This window comes from Oncorhynchus kisutch, linkage group LG27 (genome assembly GCF_002021735.2).
Source record: "Oncorhynchus kisutch isolate 150728-3 linkage group LG27, Okis_V2, whole genome shotgun sequence".
Classification (NCBI taxonomy): domain Eukaryota; kingdom Metazoa; phylum Chordata; class Actinopteri; order Salmoniformes; family Salmonidae; genus Oncorhynchus; species Oncorhynchus kisutch.
This window is the reverse complement of record NC_034200.2, coordinates 9,133,851-9,154,747: the sequence shown is the minus strand read 5'-3', so window position 1 is coordinate 9,154,747 and position 20,897 is coordinate 9,133,851. Positions and strand designations below refer to the sequence as shown.

Sequence of the window (20,897 nt, the reverse complement as noted above, 5' to 3'; positions counted from 1 at the left end):
TGTCAAATGGCAGTCAAGCATTGATCATCATGTCACCAGAACGCTCTATTGGAAAGCAGCATCAAGCTCACCACTGTGCACTCTCTACCCTGTGAAGTTCATAACTTATTTAATCTGTAGCTTAATAACAACATGGTTTCCTGAGTCGTATTGGGAGGACCACTCACCATATCATCGCGTGACTCCAAATTTACTTCGATATGATGCTTATTATATCAATATTTGTGCATGAAGACGTTTCCACCGCCATTTCCCTCATAATTAATTTGACCGAAATAGAAAGATCCCACCATGTTGAACCAACAAATTATCTGTCGGCATTTCTAAAATTGCACCGAAACTCCCAATTTCCATCACAGCTGTTGTGATCTTTTTTTTTTTTATACGATATGACTTTGAAGAGATGGCAATCTAAGCCCACAGGAAAGTTTGTGTCCTCAGGCCTGGAGGGAAGCAAAAGTACTTCTGCTACCCAAGAATAGCAAAGCACAGCTCAAATAGCTGACCAATCAGTCTGTTACCAACCCTTACTAAACTTTTGGAAAAAATGATGTTATGACCAGATACAATGCTATTTCACAGTAACTAAATGAACAACAAACTTTCAACATGCTTATAGGGAAAGGCGTTTCAAATGTAGGCCTGAGGCAGTTAGCCTACACAAATGACTGATGATTGGCTGAGAGAAATTGCTAAGCTTGTGGGAGCTGTTTTGTTAGACTTCGGTGGAGCTTTTGACATTATCGATCATAATCTGCTGCTGGGAAAATGTATGTATGATGGCTTTCTATCCCTTCCTATATTGTGGATCGAGAATTGCCTGTCTAACAGAACACAGAGGGTGTTCTTTATTGGAAGTCTCCAACATAAGTCAGGTAGAATCAGGCATTCCCTAGGACCCTTTACTTCATTCCATCTTCACTAATGACCTGCCACTGGCACTGAGTAAAGCCTGTCTGTCTATGTACTGTATGCTGTACACATCAGCTACCACAGCAAGTGAAATCATTGCAACACTTAACAAAGAGTTGCAGTCAGTTTCAGAATGGCAATAAATAAGTTGTTCCTAAATTAAAAAATATATAAAAAAGAAAAGCATTGTATTTGGGAAAAATCATTCACTAAACCCTAAACCTCAACTAAATCATGTTATGAATCATGTGGAAAAGTATCAAGTTGAGGAGACTGTACTGCTTGGAATAACTCTGGATTGTAAACTTTGATGGTCAAAACATATTGCTGCAAAGGTAGCTAAGATGGGGAGAAGTCTGTCCATAATAAAGTGCAGCTCTGCTTTCTCGACATTGCTATGAAAAAAAAGTACTTCTGCCCCTAGTTTTGTCGCACCTGGACTACTGTCAAATCATATGGTCAAGTGCCACAAAGAGGGACACAGGCAAATTACAATTGGCCCATAACAGAACAGTACGGCTGGCCCTTAGATGTACACGGAGAGCCAACAACTCTCCTGGCTCAGGGTGGAGCCTGCTTGTCTTTGTGAGAGTTATTGACATGTTAAAATCACCGATCTGTCTGTTGAAGCGACCAGCTCACAGCTCAGACACCCATACATACCCCACAAGACATGCCACCAGAGGTTTCTTCACAGTCCAGAACAGACTACGGGAAATGCAAAGTACTACATAAAGCCACGAATACATTGAACTCTATTCCAAATCATGTAGCTTCGTCAAGCAGTAAAATCATATAAAAAAAACAGATAAAACTACAATTTATGGAACAGCGTGGACTGTGAAGAGACACACACACACACACACACACACACACACATGCTAGCACACACTCTACACACCCACGGCAGTGTAAAGTACTACTTAAGTCGTTTTTTGGGGTATTTGTACTTTACTTAAGCATTTATATTTTTGACAACTTGTACTTTTACTCCACTACATTCCTAATGAAAATAATGTACTTTTTATTCCTTACATTTTCCCTGACATCCAAAAGTACTTGTTACATTTTGAATGCTTAGCAGGACAGGACAATTGTCAAATTCACCCACTTGTAAAGAGAACAAGTGGTCATCCCTACTGCCTCTTATATGGTGGACTCACTAAACACAAATGCATCTTTTGTAAATGATGTCTGAGTATCGGAGTGTGCCCGTGGCTATCCATACATTTTCAAAACATGAAAATGGTGACGTCTGCTTTGCTTAGTATGAGGAATTTGAAATGATTTATACTTTTACTTTTGATACTTAAATATATTTAGAAACAAATACTTTTAGACTTTTACTCAAGTAGTATTTTACTGGGTGACTTTCGCTTTTTACCTGAGTACCTTTATATTAAGGTAACTATACTCTTACTCAAGTATGTCAATTGGGTACTTTTTCCTCCACTGCACACACATACATTTAAAATATTGCTGTTTTTCTGTATTGATTTTGTATTGTAGATATGTTATGGTAGAGTAGTGTGTAACAATATATTATGTATTGTTTTATTGTTTGTAATTGTGATTGGACTGCATGAAGAGTAGCTTCTGCCTTGGCAGCAGCATATGGGGATGTGGAATAAAATACCCCCCAAAAAAATACTTTACTCGCATAACAACTGTGCATAGAAATGTGGTTAGTGATGGTGAAAACTTGGAGAAATCTTGAGGTTAATTGGGCTAAAGTATTCCTAGTCGCATAGAGCGCACAGACCACTTTTGTCTATGCCACAATAATCAAAAATATTGAATTTCCCTTGTGGTCTATATTAAATACGACTTAATTTAATATAACAGGCTTTTAAAATTAATATTGGTGCACAATTTCTACTTAAAATATGGATGCAAAAGGGACTCATTTCGTGGAACAACCCATATAAGACCTCTGATGAAACCATTCTGTTTATAGGCAATATGTATACACTTCGTACATTATATATAGAGCAGGCACGTTTCTCCATTTACATGTGTTAGAATGACATTTGTTTGATGCATTATACGTTATGAACGTACAGCACTACTGACTAATGTAAGACAATATGGAAAGCTGATGTAACTACAGTGGTACTTCTCTTTTCACCCACAAGGTGTCAGCAGTAACAAAGGAAATACAGCTTAGCCTCCTTTGTTCGAGAGCAGCTCAGATGGTCATATTCAGTCATGCCAGACAAGAGACCTGGTCCAAAAAGCAACCCGGAACCACCTGCCCTAGCCCCTACCATCTTCACTAGCCCCCAAGCTTGCTGTGTTAGCAGACCTGAAGGAACTGGATAGATAGCAATATGGCATTGAAGGGCTCCCCTAAACCCCTCTTCATCTAATTACCTTCTGTCCCTGACATTAAAGAGACTACATGGATAAATGATGGTTAGGTGAAGACATAAACACATATAAAGAATTGGTCTGGTGAAAGCAGATGATGCCTAGAGGATGGAGAAAAGACCATGTGTGTTTTAGTTGGGTTGACACAGGTCAGGGCATACAGGTTTGAATATGTGTGTGTGCTCCGCATCTGACTCATATCATGAATTGAAAGGTTGTGTGCGTGTTTGTATGCGTGTAAACAGCTAAAGTCGGGAAAGGTTTGCGCTCCCTCTAGTGGATAGATCTACATAAACAAGCCTGGTATCGTATAATCTGTCGGGAAGGAATGGGATGCGTGGGCTAACGAGCAGCAGTAAATTCCGGTGTTTGGGTTTTTCGTCTCTGGTTATTTGGACAAATCACAATTTAGCAGGTGTTAGCGTCTCTCGAATTTCGGAAGAGGAGGGGACATTCAGCCGATAATTTGCAAAGATAGAGAGGGTGGAGCTCCTCGTTCCGGTTCCAGTTCCTCGATCTAGCATCTCTTGATCCCCTTTCTCAACAAGTATGGACTCAGAACTTAATCGAGCAGCTGACCAATTACACGAGACTTTATTTCTGGGTTAACGAGATTCGCCTCCCTCACGAGCTTCAACATCCACCTGGTTCTCTGCATCTCCTGCGGCCCAGTGTCAAGACAAGACAACACTTATTCTCTCTTTTTTTTATGAAGGCAATATGTTTATAGGTTTGAGTGTTATATATTTGACTCTGAATGTTCGATTCTATAAAAACACGTAGGCTACTTCTATGCATATTTTCATAGTTCAAAAGGACCTACTTTTGCAACAAAAAAAGAAACGAGCTGCGGATGATTTGCAGTGGAGAGGTGAGTTGTTCTAATGAGACAGTTTAAATACTGCTCCAATGAATGTAACCCTAATGATTCTTAAATTAAAGTTCTGAATATTCTCCCTTGTTCTTATTGTTATATAACCTCATCTAGTCCACCATGACATGTAAGAGCTCACTCTAACATACGAGTTACAGTAGACAGGCTACCTCAGCACCAGCACCATCTCTTCAGCACCAGTCAGCGGTCCACTGAGATGACAAAAAAAAGGTGTGGGTGATGATGGGGGATGCGGTTGCTATTGGAGATCTTGACTCCATCACGTCATGATGGGAGGGAGGGGGAGCTCATCCGTGTGTGAGAGAGCGAACAGGAGAGGGGGGGGGGGGGGGGTATAGAGAGGGAGGGAGGGAGGGAGGGAGGAAGGGCATTGAGGAGGAAGACAGTGAGTATCAATTGACAACCAGCAGTGTCTAAAGGCGCTCGACCGGAGATGGTCCCCCCAAACACGGGCGCAGAATAGTGGTCGTGCAAGGCTTCTGAGGAGGCGAGAGGACAGCCGAGGACGCCGGCGATGCATGCGTTCACTTCTAAAAAATCTAACCTTTCAGAGGATCTCTCCTGTCAAATGGGATTATTATTTCTGTCGGGGGTTAAAGGGAAGCTGCCAGCTGCAAGTCCATGCACATTAATTTATCCGATCAAAAACAAGACAGAGCACTCACTTTCTCCATAAAGGTAAATATGAAATCGATTAAAAATAGGTTGTTTTGACATATACACGAGGGATTCATTTCCTTTATTTATTATTAAACACCGCGCCCTGATCGGTGTAGCTCGGTAGGCAGTTTGGCTGTCGTGTGCTCGGCTGCTGTTTACCGACTCGATTTTAAAACATATGGGTCAATTTGGATCATTTCTCCTTCAAACAATAATACTATGTTGTGTGTTGTTTTGGGTTACTTTAGACTTTGCATGCAACTGTTGAGCTTGGTTTTTCTGGTTGAGAATAATATAATTTGCAGGTTGTCGACGGCGGTACCAAGCATTCTTGCCACCCAGCTTCTCTCCTGCGCCTCATTGTTCACCAGAGAGGCTTTATAAGGGACCCCTCGCTGGTTGGCGATATGTCGCCCCTTTGTTCCTCATCAGTTTGTTTTGACACCAGCCGGTGCTTTCGGCACGTCTGTCATCGTATGCATTCTTTATTTATTCTTAATAACCAATCGCGCCTATATTATGCTTTTTTGTTTCCTTTATAGGCATATATCGAGCGTCAGTTCACCCAATTGCCAAAAATCGGGCGATGACATGACACCAGGTGGCGGGGCGGATAGTCTATTTAGATTACTCTACAGACTATTGGGTCGCTTCGCCTATTAGGCACCTGCTTTTTCCATTAGCATTGTTGGAAAAAAAACATGAAATATTTATATATATATTTTTTTTACACACGTTAATATGATGTGTTGACCCATTTAAAAAATCCTATAAGGCCAGAAAAATGCGACCACACTTTCAGGAAGCGTCTATGCGCTTCTGAAATATAATGCTGGCATCGATTTACCTTGACACATTTTCGCAGGCTGTGCTTGCATTGACAAAAAAAAGCGCACCTTGAATACTTAAACTAGACACCATGCTTTTCTTGGTGTTTTAATTCCTTGCAGACAATGCAACCACCAGGCCTTCAGGCAGCAGTTTGGATAGATCCTATCATATCAAATCCAAGTTTAGGCTTAATTGTCCCCCCCCCCCCCCCCCCCCCCTTCCTTTCTCTTTAAACAGATGGTCTCTTCATCCCTTGAGGGGCATCATATGTAGGCTGGTGTTCATTCCAACCACTTTCCACGTCTCTAATTGGTTCAAATTCACACCCATGCACCCATTCATATTCTGAATTAGATTAGAATTTTAAACTGATAGATGTTTACTAAATATTTACATCTGGCAAATGAGACACTATGACCAGCTATATTTAGGCGTTTTTTTTCTCAATCTTTTTTTCTCCATTTCCCTGTAAAGAGATGAAGATATCATCAGCCGCACAAAGTGAACCTACTCAGACAGTAATACAGAGAACTGTTTTTACAGTTACAGTGAGATTACATGTTAGAACTCTGTGTACTGCACTTCTAGTAGGAGCTTTCTCCCATGAACCATCTTTTTTATGGGTAGACAGATACAGCTGGTGAAACCAATGCCTCTGGGTAGGCCTAGGTCTTAGATTGGTTCTGAAGAACGTGGACCTGGTTCTCAGTAGTCTTCGGTATAAAATATTAACCAATCATGTGCAAGAAACCTGAGAAGCAACACGCTACATACCAAACAGATAGGATTGGATTTGCAGTAATCCATTTCCAATTTGAGTTTTCTCTCCATCACTTGCCTTCAATCTCTTTTCACGTCATCAGCTCCATCAGACACGCATCAAAATCATGTCAACTTTGAAGTGATGAGTGAGCCCTGTGGAAAGTTGGATTTCAGGTCAGAATGCACTTCCTGCTGCTGTGTCTCCCCAGGTCCTGGCCGGGAAGCATTGATTTACAACAGCTGATCACACGCTTCTATTTCTATTTTTCCTCCTCATGTTGTGTCTTTAAGTCCTGTGGGCTGCTGCTGGTTAGTCAGAGGCCCATGTTCCTGGTTACCTGCAACCCCAGGACTTGTGCATGTCAGGGGCACCAGCGTGAGGATGTGTGAGTCAAAAGACTACAATAAGATGTTACTTGTCTGTTAAACAGTTTATCCACAGTACCATCCAGACTCAGAGGAATCTTTTGTTGCATCTTTCAATATTGGAGCCATCATGCTCTTGGCATATTACACTACCATTCAAAAGTTTGGGGTCACTTAGAAATGTCCTTGTTTTTTGAAAGAAAAGCAATTTTTTGGGGGTCCATTAAAATAACATCAAATTGATCAGAAATACAGTGTAGACATTGTTAATGTTGTAAATGACTATTGTAGCTGGAAACTGCTGATTTTTAATGGACTGGCAGCATCATTAAATAGTACCCGCAAAACACCAGTCTCAATGTCAACAGTGAAGAGGGGACTCCGGGATGCTGGCCTTTCTAGGCAGAGTTCCTCTGTCCAGTGTTTGTGTTCTTTTGCCCATCTTAATCGTTTCTTTTTATTGGCCAGTCTGATATATGGCTTTTTCTTCACAACTCTGCCTAGAAGGCCACATCCCAGAGTCACCTCTTCACTGTTGATGTTGAGACTTGTGTTTTGCGGATACTATTTAATAAAGCTGCCAGTTGAGGACTTGTGAGGTGTCAAACTAGACACTCTTATGTACTTGTCCTTTTGCTCAGTTGTGCACCGGGGCCTCCCACTCCTATTTCTATTCTGGTTAGAGACAGTTTGCGCTGTTCTGTGAAGGGAGTAGTGCACAGCGTTGTACGAGATCTTCAGTTTCTTGGCAATTTCTCGCATGGAATAGCCTTCATTTCTCAGAACAAGAATAGACTGACGAGTTTCAGAAGAAAGGTCTTTGTTTCTGGCCATTTTGAGCCTGCAAACGAACCCACAAATGCTGCTGCTCCGGATACTCAACTAGTCTAAAGAAGGACAGTTTTATTGCCTCTTTAATCATAACAACAGTTTTTAGCTGTGCTAACATAATTGCAAAAGGGTTTTCTAATGATCAATTAGCCTTTTAAAATGATAAACTTGGTTTAGCTAACACAACGTGCCATTGGAACACGGGAGTGATGGTTGCTGATAATGGGCCTCTGTACGGCCAATGTAGATATTCCATAACAAATCTGCCATTTCCAACTACAATAGTCATTTACAACATTAACAATGTCTTATCTGTATTTATGATTAATTTGATGTTATTTTGATGGACAAAAAAAATTGCTTTTCTTTCAAAAACAGGGACATTTCTAAGTGACCCCAAACTTTTGAACGGTAGTGTATATCACAAGACCACTGCCATGTGGGTTAACCCAACGGCACTGTAGTCAGTTCTCCTGTCCATGCAGCAAATAGTTTGCAGATTTGTTTCCAGTCAGATCCAGCGACCAGAATCTTAGACGTAGTTTATATGCTCAGAACCTCTGTACTTCAACCAAAAATGGGGTTTATAAGCACACCATAAAATACTTTTTTTTAGTTTTACTTACAGGACCTCCTTGGTAGATTAGAAGACAGGAGAGGAGACCAGGGGAGAGAATGAGTAGAGGAGTGTGGGGGTCTGGAGTGTACTGTGGATGAGTGAAAGCTGTGAGATGGGTTGTGACTTGATTGATGCCCTTCACCAGATGAATCAGAGATTGTGATGTGTCAGCACAGATGAATAATGCACACTGCTTCGATATACCTCTCCTTTACCTCTCTATCCCACTTCTCTCTCTTTTATCTACCTTTCTCTCTCTGTTTTTTCCCTATTTGTTTCTCCTCTCCACCCTGTCCTTTCATGTTCTTTCATTCATGTTTTTCTCCTGTCTCCTCTCCTCTCCTGTTATTTCTCTCTCTCTTCTTTCTATCACTTCCACCTCCTCTCTCCTTTTTTTTCTCCTCCCTCCCTCTCTTCTTCCTCTCTCCCCTTTCTCCCTCTCCTCCCCTTTCTACTATCTCTCCTCTTTCCCTATCCACTGTTACATTAGGATTTTTTATTTCTTCATTTTGCAATATTCTTCCTATCAGATCTTTACTCTAGCTCTGTTGAAGAGGCAATGTATATGTTAATGTGTTGATTTGCAAGCCACTGTGAAACGCTCTAAAGTGGAAGTAGCGAAGTGGTCGCACTTAGGTGCTGTTGCTGCTGTGTCACCGACTGACACAAGTTATAAAGGGCAGGGAGATTGAGTGACAAGATGGCTGACGTGATAGAAACTTGCAGACTGTCTCATCAGACGTGGAATGGAGGCTGTGGTTGGCAAGAATATTCGAGAACGTTCTAAAGAATGCGGATGAATTTGCCTGTAGTTTTGGGCAAGGAAAGTGTTGGGAAAGAGAATTAAGCTTCTTTGGTTTTTGGGCTGTAGAACAAGGCTATTTCCGTTGTACAAAGAAAAGAAAATCCTCTTTCTGATTGAGAATCCCTTTTTGGCTCAAGAGTAAGGCTAGTAAACTCATTAATGTCTCCTGGATGGCTGCCGAGACCTAGAAGAAAAGAGAAAATTAATCAGTATCCAGACAGTAATGACTTGTTTTGATGAAATCTGTCCATGTTAATGCTTTGACCTCAACTGTATCACTATCAGCTATGGATTATGGCTACTGCTGTCTACACTGGTCTGTCTGTACATGATTATTTCATATCCCTATCTGTGTGGGCTGGGCAGATTTCAAAGGTTATGACTCTATTTGCATAACATCACCTCTCACGACTACAGGTCAGAAGGATGGAGACGATTTGGGTCCTGCAAGAGTGGTGGGGGAGTATATATAATAGTATTTTTTTGGGGCCAGATATTGCGATTATGAATTGATATTTTCAAACACGGGTGAAAACGTGGTAATTCCATCAGGGTAGAGAACATCACTTTTAAAATGAGATCTTAAGAATGAATAAAAAACTGTGCTAACTGAATACAAAACCAAATGAAACAAATCTTTTCCAACATTGATATAGGCTACAATGATATAGGCTACAATAATAGGCTTATTACAACTACATATTAATAAACATACATTTTTTTACATAATCATCAAAATATAGTATGCTATAAGCACTTATTAATTAGTTAATGAATAACATTGAGTTCCTATTTCCTATTTTACCATTATGAGTTCTTAAATAACCTAAGTTAATTATTTATTCAGGCAGCCATAAGAAACAGATGGAATAGGAAGCTTATGATTGTGTAATTATGTATACACTCACCAACAAGTTTATTAGGTACACCCATCTACTACTGGGTTTGACCCCCCTTTACCTCCAGAACAGCCTGAATTCTCAGGGGCTAGGATTCTACAAGTCGGTAAACGTTCCACGGGGATGTTGGACCATGCTGATGGGATGGCATCATGCAGTTGCTGCAGATTTGATGGTGGTACACCACCGCCACCAGCCTGTACCGTTGACACCAGGCAGGATCGGTCCATGGACTCATGCTGCTTACGCCAAATCCTGACTATGCCATCAGTATGATGCAACAGGAACCGGGATTCGTCGGACCAGGCGACGCTTTTCCACTCCTTAATTGTCCAGTGTTGGTGATCGCTTGCCCACTGGAGCCCCTTCTTCTTGATTTTAGCTGTTAGGAGTGGAACCCATTGTGGTTGTCTGCAGTAATAGCCCATCCGTGACAAGGACCAACGATGTTTGAGTTCCCGAGATGCCGTTCTGCACACTGTTGTACTGCGTCATTATTTTTTCTGTTTGTCGCCCCTCCCCATGTTAGCTTGCACGATTCTTGCCATTCTCCTTCGACCTCTCTCATCAACAAACTGTTTTCGCCCACGGGACTGAGACTGGATTCGATTTTTGTTTGTCGCACCGCTCTTGAGAAACCCTAGACACTGTCGTGCCCAGGAGGGCGGACGTTTCTGAGATACTGGATCCGGCGTGCCTGGCACCGGCGATCATACCACGCTCAAAGTCGCTTAGGTCAAAGTAATTGAATACCTTGATGTCTGCCTGCCTGCTTCATGTATGTGATTCACTGGACGTCGGTGCACTCCATTTTTGTGAACCATTTTAGTCTATCATCAAAAGACAGTATGATAACCATTATTCAGTCTGATGGTAGTTGGTATGCACCAGGCTGGCTGAGATGTCTGGCCGTTGTGAGGACGGGGGTGATTTGTCAGTCTGTTATCTTTGGCAGCTCTTTAATTTGTCACAGACACACACACACACTTGCCCACAAGTGCGTACGGGCACGCACACACTGCACACACACAGCCACAAGGACACACACACATTAACAACAGAGAGCACGGACATGCACGCAACCCACACTTGCGCGGCTGCAACAACACACACTCATGCACACACACACACACACACACAAACACTCTCTCAGTCTCCCTCTCACTGACAGACAGGACAGAACCATCGAGCGCAATGTCTGTTTTTCTACGTCATTACTTTGGCTTTCAATTCGATTCACATCTTTTCTGTCCCTCAAGGCAAAACTCATTTTGGCGTCACAAATCTCTCATCTCCATCAGGAACCAATGCAATGAATGGCTCGCTACTAGTAGAATTGCTCAAGATGGGGTGCATGACACAGGAGGTTGGTGGCACCTTAATTGGGGAGAACGGGCTCGTGGGAATGGCTGGAGCCAAATAATGGTGTCAAATACATCAAACACATGGTATCTAAATATAATCATACACTTTAGTGCACCATTAATGAGTATTTACGTTTTTTTTCTTCGTTTTTTCCCCTGCAGTTACAATGATATTAGCCTGGGTGCCAGTCTGCTCCTGCTCTCATGTTTGCCTTGACAATGACAGCAATGGAGTTGGCAAGTGCACAAACAGATCTGGGACCAGGCGACAATGACATCAGTGTGGTTCTTAATTTATGCGAGACCATGTAGCCAGCAGCGCCAGGGATAATTAGATCTCAGAGGAGAGGACAGGGATCATGTGACCAGACCTAGCCAGGTGTCGCCATGACAGTCTATATCGCCATGACAGTGTGTGTACTCAGGAGGGACGGAGCTGGGTAAACATACAAATGTTATACCAAGGAATTAATACACAGAATATCGATGACAGAGGTTTTACAATTAGAATCATCTAAATCTAGCCTGCATAATCTGGACAGCAGAGGCCAAAAGCCCTACTGAATGAAGTAGGCTCTGCCTACACATTTCAAATAAAGGAAAGGGGATACCTAGTCAGTTGCACAACTGAATGCATTCACCCGAAATGTGTCTTCCGCATTTAACCCAACCCCTCTGAATCAGAGAGGTGCGGCGGGGCTGTCTGAACCGACGTCACCGGCACCCCGCGGGGGCAGTTGTTGATGTTGGGGGTTAACTATGTTGCTCAAGGGCAGAACGGCAGATTTTTCAACATTGGAGGCTCGGGGATTCGAACCAGTGACTTTTCGGTTATTGCAGTGCCTATCTGATAAATAGTCCTCATCTTCCTGAAAAGCTTGATGTGTCTTAATAATGACATGGAAGTGAGTGAAGATGATCAAGGCCGTCTCTGTTGTCAGGGAGCTTCTATTGTTCTTTCTTCTATCTCTTCTCCCCTCCTCCAGAAGCTACTTCACTAATTGGCTGCTGTTGCTCCCGTCAGAAGCATCTCAAGTTTCACTGTGTGGCTCGCTTGATGGGTTTTTAATCGTTCATTTGCTCAGGAATGAGGGGAGGCCTGCTTCACAAATGGCACCCTATTCCCTATATAATGCACTACTTCTGACATTTTGACAAGGGCCCATAGAGCTTTGGTCAACAGTAGTGCACTACATAGGCAATAGGGTGCCATTTGGGATGTAGACGAGAGCTCTGAGGAGTATGGCGGCCGCTCAGCTCAGCCTGGACATCTCATTAACTCCCCTGAGAGACACGACAGACAGGCAGAACAGAACAGGACTGACTGAGCCTCTACTGTAAAACTAAAATGGAGGGCGCGGGTGGGAGGGAGGCAGTGATAGAGAGAGGGACAGAGACAGAGAGAGACAGGGCCCGGCGCCATCTTGGTTATTAAAAACATGGAGGGAGAGAGAGAGAGAGAGAGAGAGAGAGAGAGAGAGGGTTCGTAACTAGTTACCACAGCCACAAAGTCATAAACCCTGCCTATTTCAACAATTTATCTTCTTAAAATGTGATTTTAAACCTCACTAACCCTAACCTTGATCACACTGCTAAACTTGTGCCTTGCCCTAACCTTAAATTACATTTGAGTTTTCACGAATTTCTACGACATAGCCATTTTCACTCTGTGGCTGTGGTAACTGGTGGAAACCAGAGAGAGGGAGGGATGTGTGTGTGTGTGTGTGGGGGGGGGGGGGGGTGGATTGACAGATGAATTTATCTATTTTCACAAACATACCAGAATATTGCATAAACATGTTATTAATATACACTATTTTTCACTAGTCTATCTGATTACTTTTACTCATTGAATCAGTAGGAGTACTGTCAAACACATCAGCATCCACATGAACTGCATGTAGCCAGTCCTTATCTAGAATACAGTATGTAGTACATACTGTATTCTATTTAATGGTGCTCCGTGTACTGTGCTGCCTCCAGCATGGATCTAGGTTTCTGGCAGTAGGAATACTGCATAGTAAATGATAATCTGCATGAGTTGCATGTAGCTAGATATGCAGAACATACAGTAGGCACTGTAGCTACTGCACCCAACTTGTATGGAGGTATCTGGCAGGCTCAGATATGGTAATTGACCCACGAGCTGACAAGGTCTCAGCCATCAGGCTGCTTAATGAGCCAATGAACAGACAGACAGAGTTAGACAGACCAAGGGCCTGTTTTAGTGATAGAGATCGCAGGGATGTGGAGGATGACAGGACTGAAGTGTGTCTCTGGTTGTCGGTGGGTGTTTCTCTCTGTTAAAGCTGTTTATCCCCCAAGAAAGTGATGTTTAGTCACAGGAATTAGCATAATCTCTCTCTGTCTGTGAGAGTGTGTTTTAGTGTGGGCGTGTGTGTTCGGTTTGTGTGTATGGATACGCCTATGTGTGAATGTGAATGTTGTGATAATGATTATTGTTCATGCACAGCTGTATATGATTAGAAACTTCTCTTTACAATTATGATAACATTTCAGGTTGTTGAAAACAGCAATGGTTCCCGAACCTTTTTCCGGTGTGGCCCACCTAAAGCTAATGGGAGTTTTGGGCCACCCACCAAGCCAACAGCAGTGTGTTTATACTGTATATATATATATATACAGTGGCTTGCGAAAGTATTCACCCCCCTTCAAATTTTCCTATTTTGTTCGCCTTACAACCTGGAATTAAAATAGACTTGGGGGGGATTTGTATCATTTGATTTACACAATGTGCCTACCACTATTTTGTGGGGTGTAACAAACAAGAAATAAGACAAAAAAATGGAAAACTTTAGCATGCACAACTATTCACCCCCCCAAAGCCAATACTTTGTAGAGCCACCTTTTGCAGCAATTTACAGCTGCAAGTCTCTTGGGGTATGTCTCTATAAGCTTGGCACATCTAGCCACTGGGATTTTTGCCCATTCTTCAAGGCAAAACTGCTCCAGCTCCCTCAAGTTGGATGGGTTCCGCTGGTGCACAGCAATCTTTAAGTCATACCACAGTTTCTCAATTGGATTGAGGTCTGGGCTTTGACTAGGCCATTCCAAGACATTTAAATGTTTCCCCTTAAACCACTCAAGTGTTGCTTTAGCGGTATGCTTAGGGCTATTGTCCTGCAGGAAGGTGAACCGCCGTCCCAAGTTGGATGGGTCAAGTTGGATGGGTTCTCGAATCTCTGGAAGACTGAAACAGGTTTCCCTCAAGAATTTCCCTGTATTTAGCACAATCCATCATTCCTTCAATTCTGACCAGTTTCCCAGGCCCTGTCTATGAAAAACATCCCCACAGCATGATGCTGCCACCACCATGCTTCACTGTGGGGATGAAGAGTGGTGTTGGGTTTGCGCCAGACATAAGCGTTTTCCTTGGTGGCTAAAAAGCTACATTTTTGTCTCATCTGACCAGAGTACCTTCTTCCAAATGTTTGGGGAGTCTCCCACATGCCTTTTGGTTAACACCAAACGTGTTTGCTTATTTTCTTCTTTAAGCAATGGCTTTTTTTCTGGCCACTCTTCCATAATGCCCAGCTCTGTGGAGTGTACAGCTTAGTGGTCCTATGGACAGATACTCCAATCTCCACTGTGGAGCTTTGCAGCTCCTTCAGGGTTATCTTTGGTCTCTTTGTTGCCTCTCTGATTAATGCCGTCCTTGGCTGGTCTGTGAGTTTTGGTGGGCAGGTTTGTTGTGGTGCCATATTCTTTCCATTTTTTAATAATGGATTTAATGGTGCTCCGTGGGATGTTCAAAGTTTTGGATATTTGTTTATAAACCAACCCTGATCTGTACTTCTCCACAACTTTTTCCCTGACCTGTTTGGAGAGCTCCTTGGTCTTCATGGTACCACTTGCTCGATGGTGCCCCTTGCTTAGTGGTGTTGCAGACTCTGGGGCCTTTCAGAACAGGTGTATATATACTGAGCTCATGTGACACTTAGATTGCAGACAGGTTGACATTATTTAACAAATGATGTGACTTCTGTAGGTAATTTGGTTGCACCAGATCTTATTTAGGGGCTTCGTAGCAAAGGGAATACATATGCACGCACCGCTTCTCTGTTTCTCTATTTATTTTAAAGAATTTTTTAATTTCACTTCACCAATTTGGACTATTTTGTGTAAGTTAATTACATGAAATCCAAATAAAAAATTATTTTAAATGACAGGTTGTAATGCAACAAAATAGGAAAAACGCCAAGTGGGATGAATACAATGCAAGGCACTGTAGATATATATATATTTTTTTTTACCAAGGACTGACTAACCCCGTTGTGAGCCTTGACCTAAAAGGCACCAGCAGCTAACCTCTATCTGGGATCATTTTGAGTGCAATAACTTATCTCATTCATCCTAAAATCTGTACTCCTAACAGCATATCATCTTCCCTCTTTTCACTAGGATGTTAACAGGTTAAAAGGGGATAATCTGGGATTGACCAAACCTAGGTTACCATGGTAACAGACATCACAAGGTCAGCATCATATTCTGGACCAATCCGTTTGATTGGAAAGTCATATTTATCCAATCCGCATTATATGCTACAGTCTACCATAAGGCCACCACTTCAATTGAACAGCCATATTGTGGTTTTTGCCTATTCTGCATATAAGGCCTAGTTGCGTGTGAATAAATTGTTTCCCTTCCGCTCTTGTAATCCGGCCTATATGTACTTTAATACCATTTGGTGCTAAGTTTTCCTGCCAGTCCATCTGTTAGCTTCATTCTTAGGGCACACACGGTCAATGAGCAGATGTCACTTATTCTTCTGTGTCCCCTTTTAGCTGAGTAGGCTTACAGTACAGTGCAGTGCAGTGCAGTACAGTCCAGTACAGTACAGTCCAGTACAGTACAGTACAGTACAGTACAGTACAGTACAGTACAGTACAGTACTGTACTGTACAGTACAGTACAGTACACCACTCCTTTGGAGGTATTATGACCAGTGACCACATCGCTGCACTAAGCACTTGACTACACCACCTATGCAAATCAGGTTAAACCCTTTGGTGGGTTTGTGTGGGATGTTTGAGTCTGATATGGATAAGGTCCCTGGTTTGAGTCCCTTTTTCACGGGGCAATAAGAGGAGGCATGTACAGGTACTATGAGTATACCTTGAGAATGCAGCCAAGAGAGTACAGTTTATACCGTTTTTGACAACACGGCTACAGCCACTGCTGAGCTCAGCCTCAGGCAGGGAGGTCTAAAGGCTCCTGTTATGGTTACTTAAGTGGTTGACAGGAAATCGAATTCTGAAATTGGTTGAAGAAAAACGAGGCGTATAGCATACACGCCTGCACGCACACATGCACACACACATGCACACACACATGCACGCACACAAAGTCACTCAGGAAGCATAACACACAGTCGTTCTAAGCCCTACAATGCCCATTCCGCCTCACCAAACCCCAGGGAGGGACGATCACTAAATGCAGCATCCACCACAAGCCAAGCTTACGTTCCCTACGGTTGTGGGGGAACTTGTTTTTTTTCCCATATTCATTCTCGGAAGTGTGATTTGAGGATCACTCATCCTGGCTCGTAGCTTAACATGAGTAAATGGGGTAATCTCTTGATGGCTTCTGGTTCCGAATGTTTGAGGTTGATAACGTTCCTCGTTCCCAAACATTCCTTCCTGTAGGAACTGGTATTAGTTCGTCTAACGAATATGTTATTGCCAGTGGGAATAGCTAATACTTCGGATTTCTAAATACTGCTATATAACTCAGTGGGAAAAAACCTTAATATAGACGCTTTGTTCAGGCACCCTGGTCTGTAGCTTCATTGATATGCAGCAAAGTGAACAGTGCTGGTACTAGGAGACTGGCGGTTATGTCGTTTTGTCAGAAAGAGCTTGGATGACTTGTGAAGTGGGGATCACAGGAACATAAAGACAGCAGCTCTCCTGCTGAAAACGTAACCGAGGCCGATGCAGCAGCACCCCGCCTGCCGTAAGCCGTGCCTCATCCTGCGCCACTCTCATCCCTGGCTCCTCCTCTCTCTGTGTGTTTGTGTGTGTGTGTTAGGGAGAGAGAAAGTGAATGTTGTGCTTTGCGTGTGTGTGTGTGTGTGGTGTGGGTGTGTGTGCGTGCATGCCTGCCTGCTTGCGCGCATGGGTGTGTTAGTGTGTGTGTATGTGTGTTTGTATGTGTGTGTATCCTTACGTGCCTGTGTGTGTGTGTGTGTGTGTGTGTGTGTGTGTGTGTGTGTGTGTGTGTGTGTGTGTGTGTGTGTGTGTGTGTGTGTGTGTGTGTGTGTGTGTGTGTGTGTGTGCATGCATGAATGACTGTCTCTTTGCCAACAGGGTCTTGGGTCATGTAGATCGTGCAGCTCCAACAGCCTGCTCCACCACCACAGGAGATTCTATAGCCCACAAATACACATTTCCTGTGCTAAAAATGATTTGTATTGTATGGAACTATACATGTGTGTATATGAATAGTTTCACAATATGTGTACTGTATACATAGTACAATATGAAATCTCTAATGAAAGCGAAGCACCCTCCAACAGTGTGTGTGTGCATGCGTACTACTGTATGTGTGTGGTTTTGTGTATGCTTATATTCTGTCACTAAACTCAGAAATCTGTTCAACTGTATTGGTCTAAAGAGACTATCCTGTAGCTATTAACTGCTTTAGCTAGCTGTCTCCCAGCTACTGATGGGCTGTAAACCTGCCCAAGGAAACAGATCCTGCCTGTGATCTCAGATCTCACTGGCTGCTTTGTTGTCATGGAGACAGGGCCCGTAGAGGCTGCCTCAGCCCGACTGTGGTGAAAAGCATGCTGGGTAAGAGGGAGGGGGAGGTGATAAAAACAAAACATGTTATCTCACCCACAGTGGAACGGGAAAGGGTTGTTTTCCTCAGTTCAATGTGTTGATGCTTAGAATCATAATAGAGTAATTTCCCTTGATTTGCTCTTTAGATTCCCCACGAGGTATACTCCATGTCTGGCAAACTGAAGATAACTTAACCCTAACCGGGGTGGGTCTCACACAAAGGCTGCATGTGTCTGTCTGTCTGTCTGTCTGTCTGTCTGTGTGTGTGTCTGTGTGTGTGTGTGTGTGTGTGTGTGTGTGTGTGTGTGTGTGTGTGTGTGTGTGTGTGTGTGTGTGTGTGTGTGTGTGTGTGTGTGTGTGTGTGTGTGTGTGCGTGTGTGTGTGCATGTGTGGGGGGGGGTGGTGTCTCTGTGTGTGCATGTGTTCGTGTGTGCGTGCATGCATGCGTGAATGTGTCTGTCTGACTGTCTGTCTGACTGAGAATCAACCCCACACATGAATGGTCTCAGGATGCTTTACTGTGTGTCGTTGTGAAGTCACACATACCCGCAGGTCATGTTGACTCATTCCCTCCTTCCTGTGTTGTTGCAGGTCCGCTGGATGGTCACACTGAGGATTCCACAGAGCAGGCCATGATGCCTCAGCCTCAGTCAGGGCTGTAGAAAACACACAGAGGTAAGGACTCACACACATACAGTCGTGGCCAAAAGTTTTGAGAATGACCCAAATATTAATTTTCACAAAGTCTGCTGCCTCAGTTTGTATGATGGCAATTTGCATATACTCCAAAATATTATGAAGAGTGATCTGATGAATTGCAATTAATTACAAAGTCCCTCTTTGCCATGCAAATGAACTGAATCCCCCAAAAAACATTTCCACTGGATTTCAGCCCTGCCACAAAAGGACCAGCTGACATCATGTCAGTGATTCTCTCGTTAACACAGGTGTGAGTGTTGACGAGGACAAGGTTGGAGATCACTCTGTCATGCTGATTCAGTTCGAATAACAGATTGGAAGCTTCAAAAGGAGGGTGGTGCTCGGAATCATTGTTCTTCCTCTGTCAACCATGGTTACCTGCAAGGAAACACGTGCCGTCAACATTGCTTTGCACAAAAAGGGCTTCACAGGCAAGGATATTGCTGCCAGTAAGATTGCACCTAAATCAACCATTTATCAGATCATCAAGAACTTCAAGGAGAGCGGTTCAATTGCTGTGAAGAAGGCTTCAGGGCACCCAAGAAAGTCCAGCAAGTGCCAGGACCGTCTCCTAAAGTTGTTTCAGCTGTGGGATCAGGGCACCACCAGTACAGAGCTTGCTCAGGAATGGCAGCAGGCAGGTGGGAGTGCATCTGCACGCACAGTGAGGTGAAGACTTTTGGAGGATGGCCTGGTGTCAAGAAGGGCAGCAAAGAAGCCACTTCTCTCTGGGAAAAACATCAGGGACAGACTGATATTCTGCAAAAGGTACAGGGATTGGACTGCTGAGGACTGGGGTAAAGTCATTTTCTCTGATGAATCCCCTTTCCGATTGTTTAGGGGCATCCGGAAAAAAACTTGTCCGGAGAAGACAAGGTGAGCGCTACCATCAGTCCTGTGTCATGCCAACAGTAAAGCATCCTGAGACCATTCATGTGTGGGGTTGATTCTCAACCAAGGCAGTGGGCTCACTCACAATTTTGCCTAAGAACACAGCCATGAATAAAGAATGATGCCAACACATCCTCCGAGAGCAACTTCTCCCAACCATCCAGGAACAGTTTGGTGACGAACAATGCCTTTCCAGCATGATGGAGCACCTTGCCATAAGGCAAAAGTGATAACTAAGTGTCTCGGGGAACAAAACATCGATATTTTGGGTCCATGGCCAGGAAACTCCCGAGACCTTAATCCCATTGAGAACTTTTTTATTTATTTATTTCACCTTTATTTAACCAGGTAGGCTAGTTGAGAACAAGTTCTCATTTACAACTGTGACCTGACCAAGATAAAGCATAGCAATTCGACACATACAACAACACAGAGTTACACAGGGAATAAACAAAACATACAGTCAATAATACAGTAGAAAAAATAAAACAAAAAGTCTATATACAGTGAGTGCAAATGAGGTAAGATAAGGGAGTTAAGGCAATAAATAGGCCATGGTGGTGAAGTAATTGCAATATGGCATTAAACACTGGAATGGTAGATGTGCAGAAGATTAATGTGCAAGTAGAGATACTGGGGTGCAAAGGGGCAAGATAAATAAATAAATACAGTTTGGGGATGAGGTAGATAGATGGGCTGTTTACAGATGGGCTATGTACAGGTGCAGTGATCTGTGAGCTGCTCTGACAGCTGGTGCTTAAAACTAGTGAGGGAGATATGAATCTCCAGCTTCAGTGATTTTTGAAGTTCGTTCCAGTCATTGGCAGCAGAGAACTGGAAGGAGAGGCGACCAAAGGAGGAATTGGCTTAGGGGGTGACCAGTGAGATATACCTGCTGTAGCGCGTGCTACGAGTGGGTGCTGCTATGGTGACCAGTGAGCTGAGATAAGGCGGGGCTTTACCTAGCAGAGACTTGTAGATAACCTGTAGCCAGTGGATTTGGCGACGAGTATGAAGCGAGGGCCAACCAACGAGAGCGTACAGGTCGCAGTGGTGCCTAGTATATGGGGCTTTTGGTGACAAAACGGATGGCACTGTGATCGACTTCATCCAATTTGTTGAGTAGAGTGTTGGAGGCCATTTTATAGATGACATCGCCAAAGTCGAGGAGCGGTAAGATGGTCAGT

The 20,897-nt window shown here is 43.2% G+C and overlaps 1 protein-coding gene across 9 annotated transcripts in view; it reads left to right on the top strand.

The window, feature by feature from the left end:
• Positions 1-4,544: 4,544 nt before the first annotated feature.
• The window catches only part of ptprsb (protein tyrosine phosphatase receptor type Sb), a 101,589-nt gene continuing 85,236 nt past the window's right edge, over positions 4,545-20,897 (top strand). For 8 of the 9 annotated variants that reach the window (XM_031806640.1, XM_031806635.1, XM_031806636.1 and 5 more), the window contains exons 1-2: positions 4,545-4,855; positions 18,712-18,795. The gene's annotated coding sequence lies outside the window, so the exon portion shown is untranslated. The remainder of the gene's footprint in view (positions 4,856-18,711; positions 18,796-20,897) is intronic. The other variant, XM_031806638.1, reaches the window with a different exon arrangement.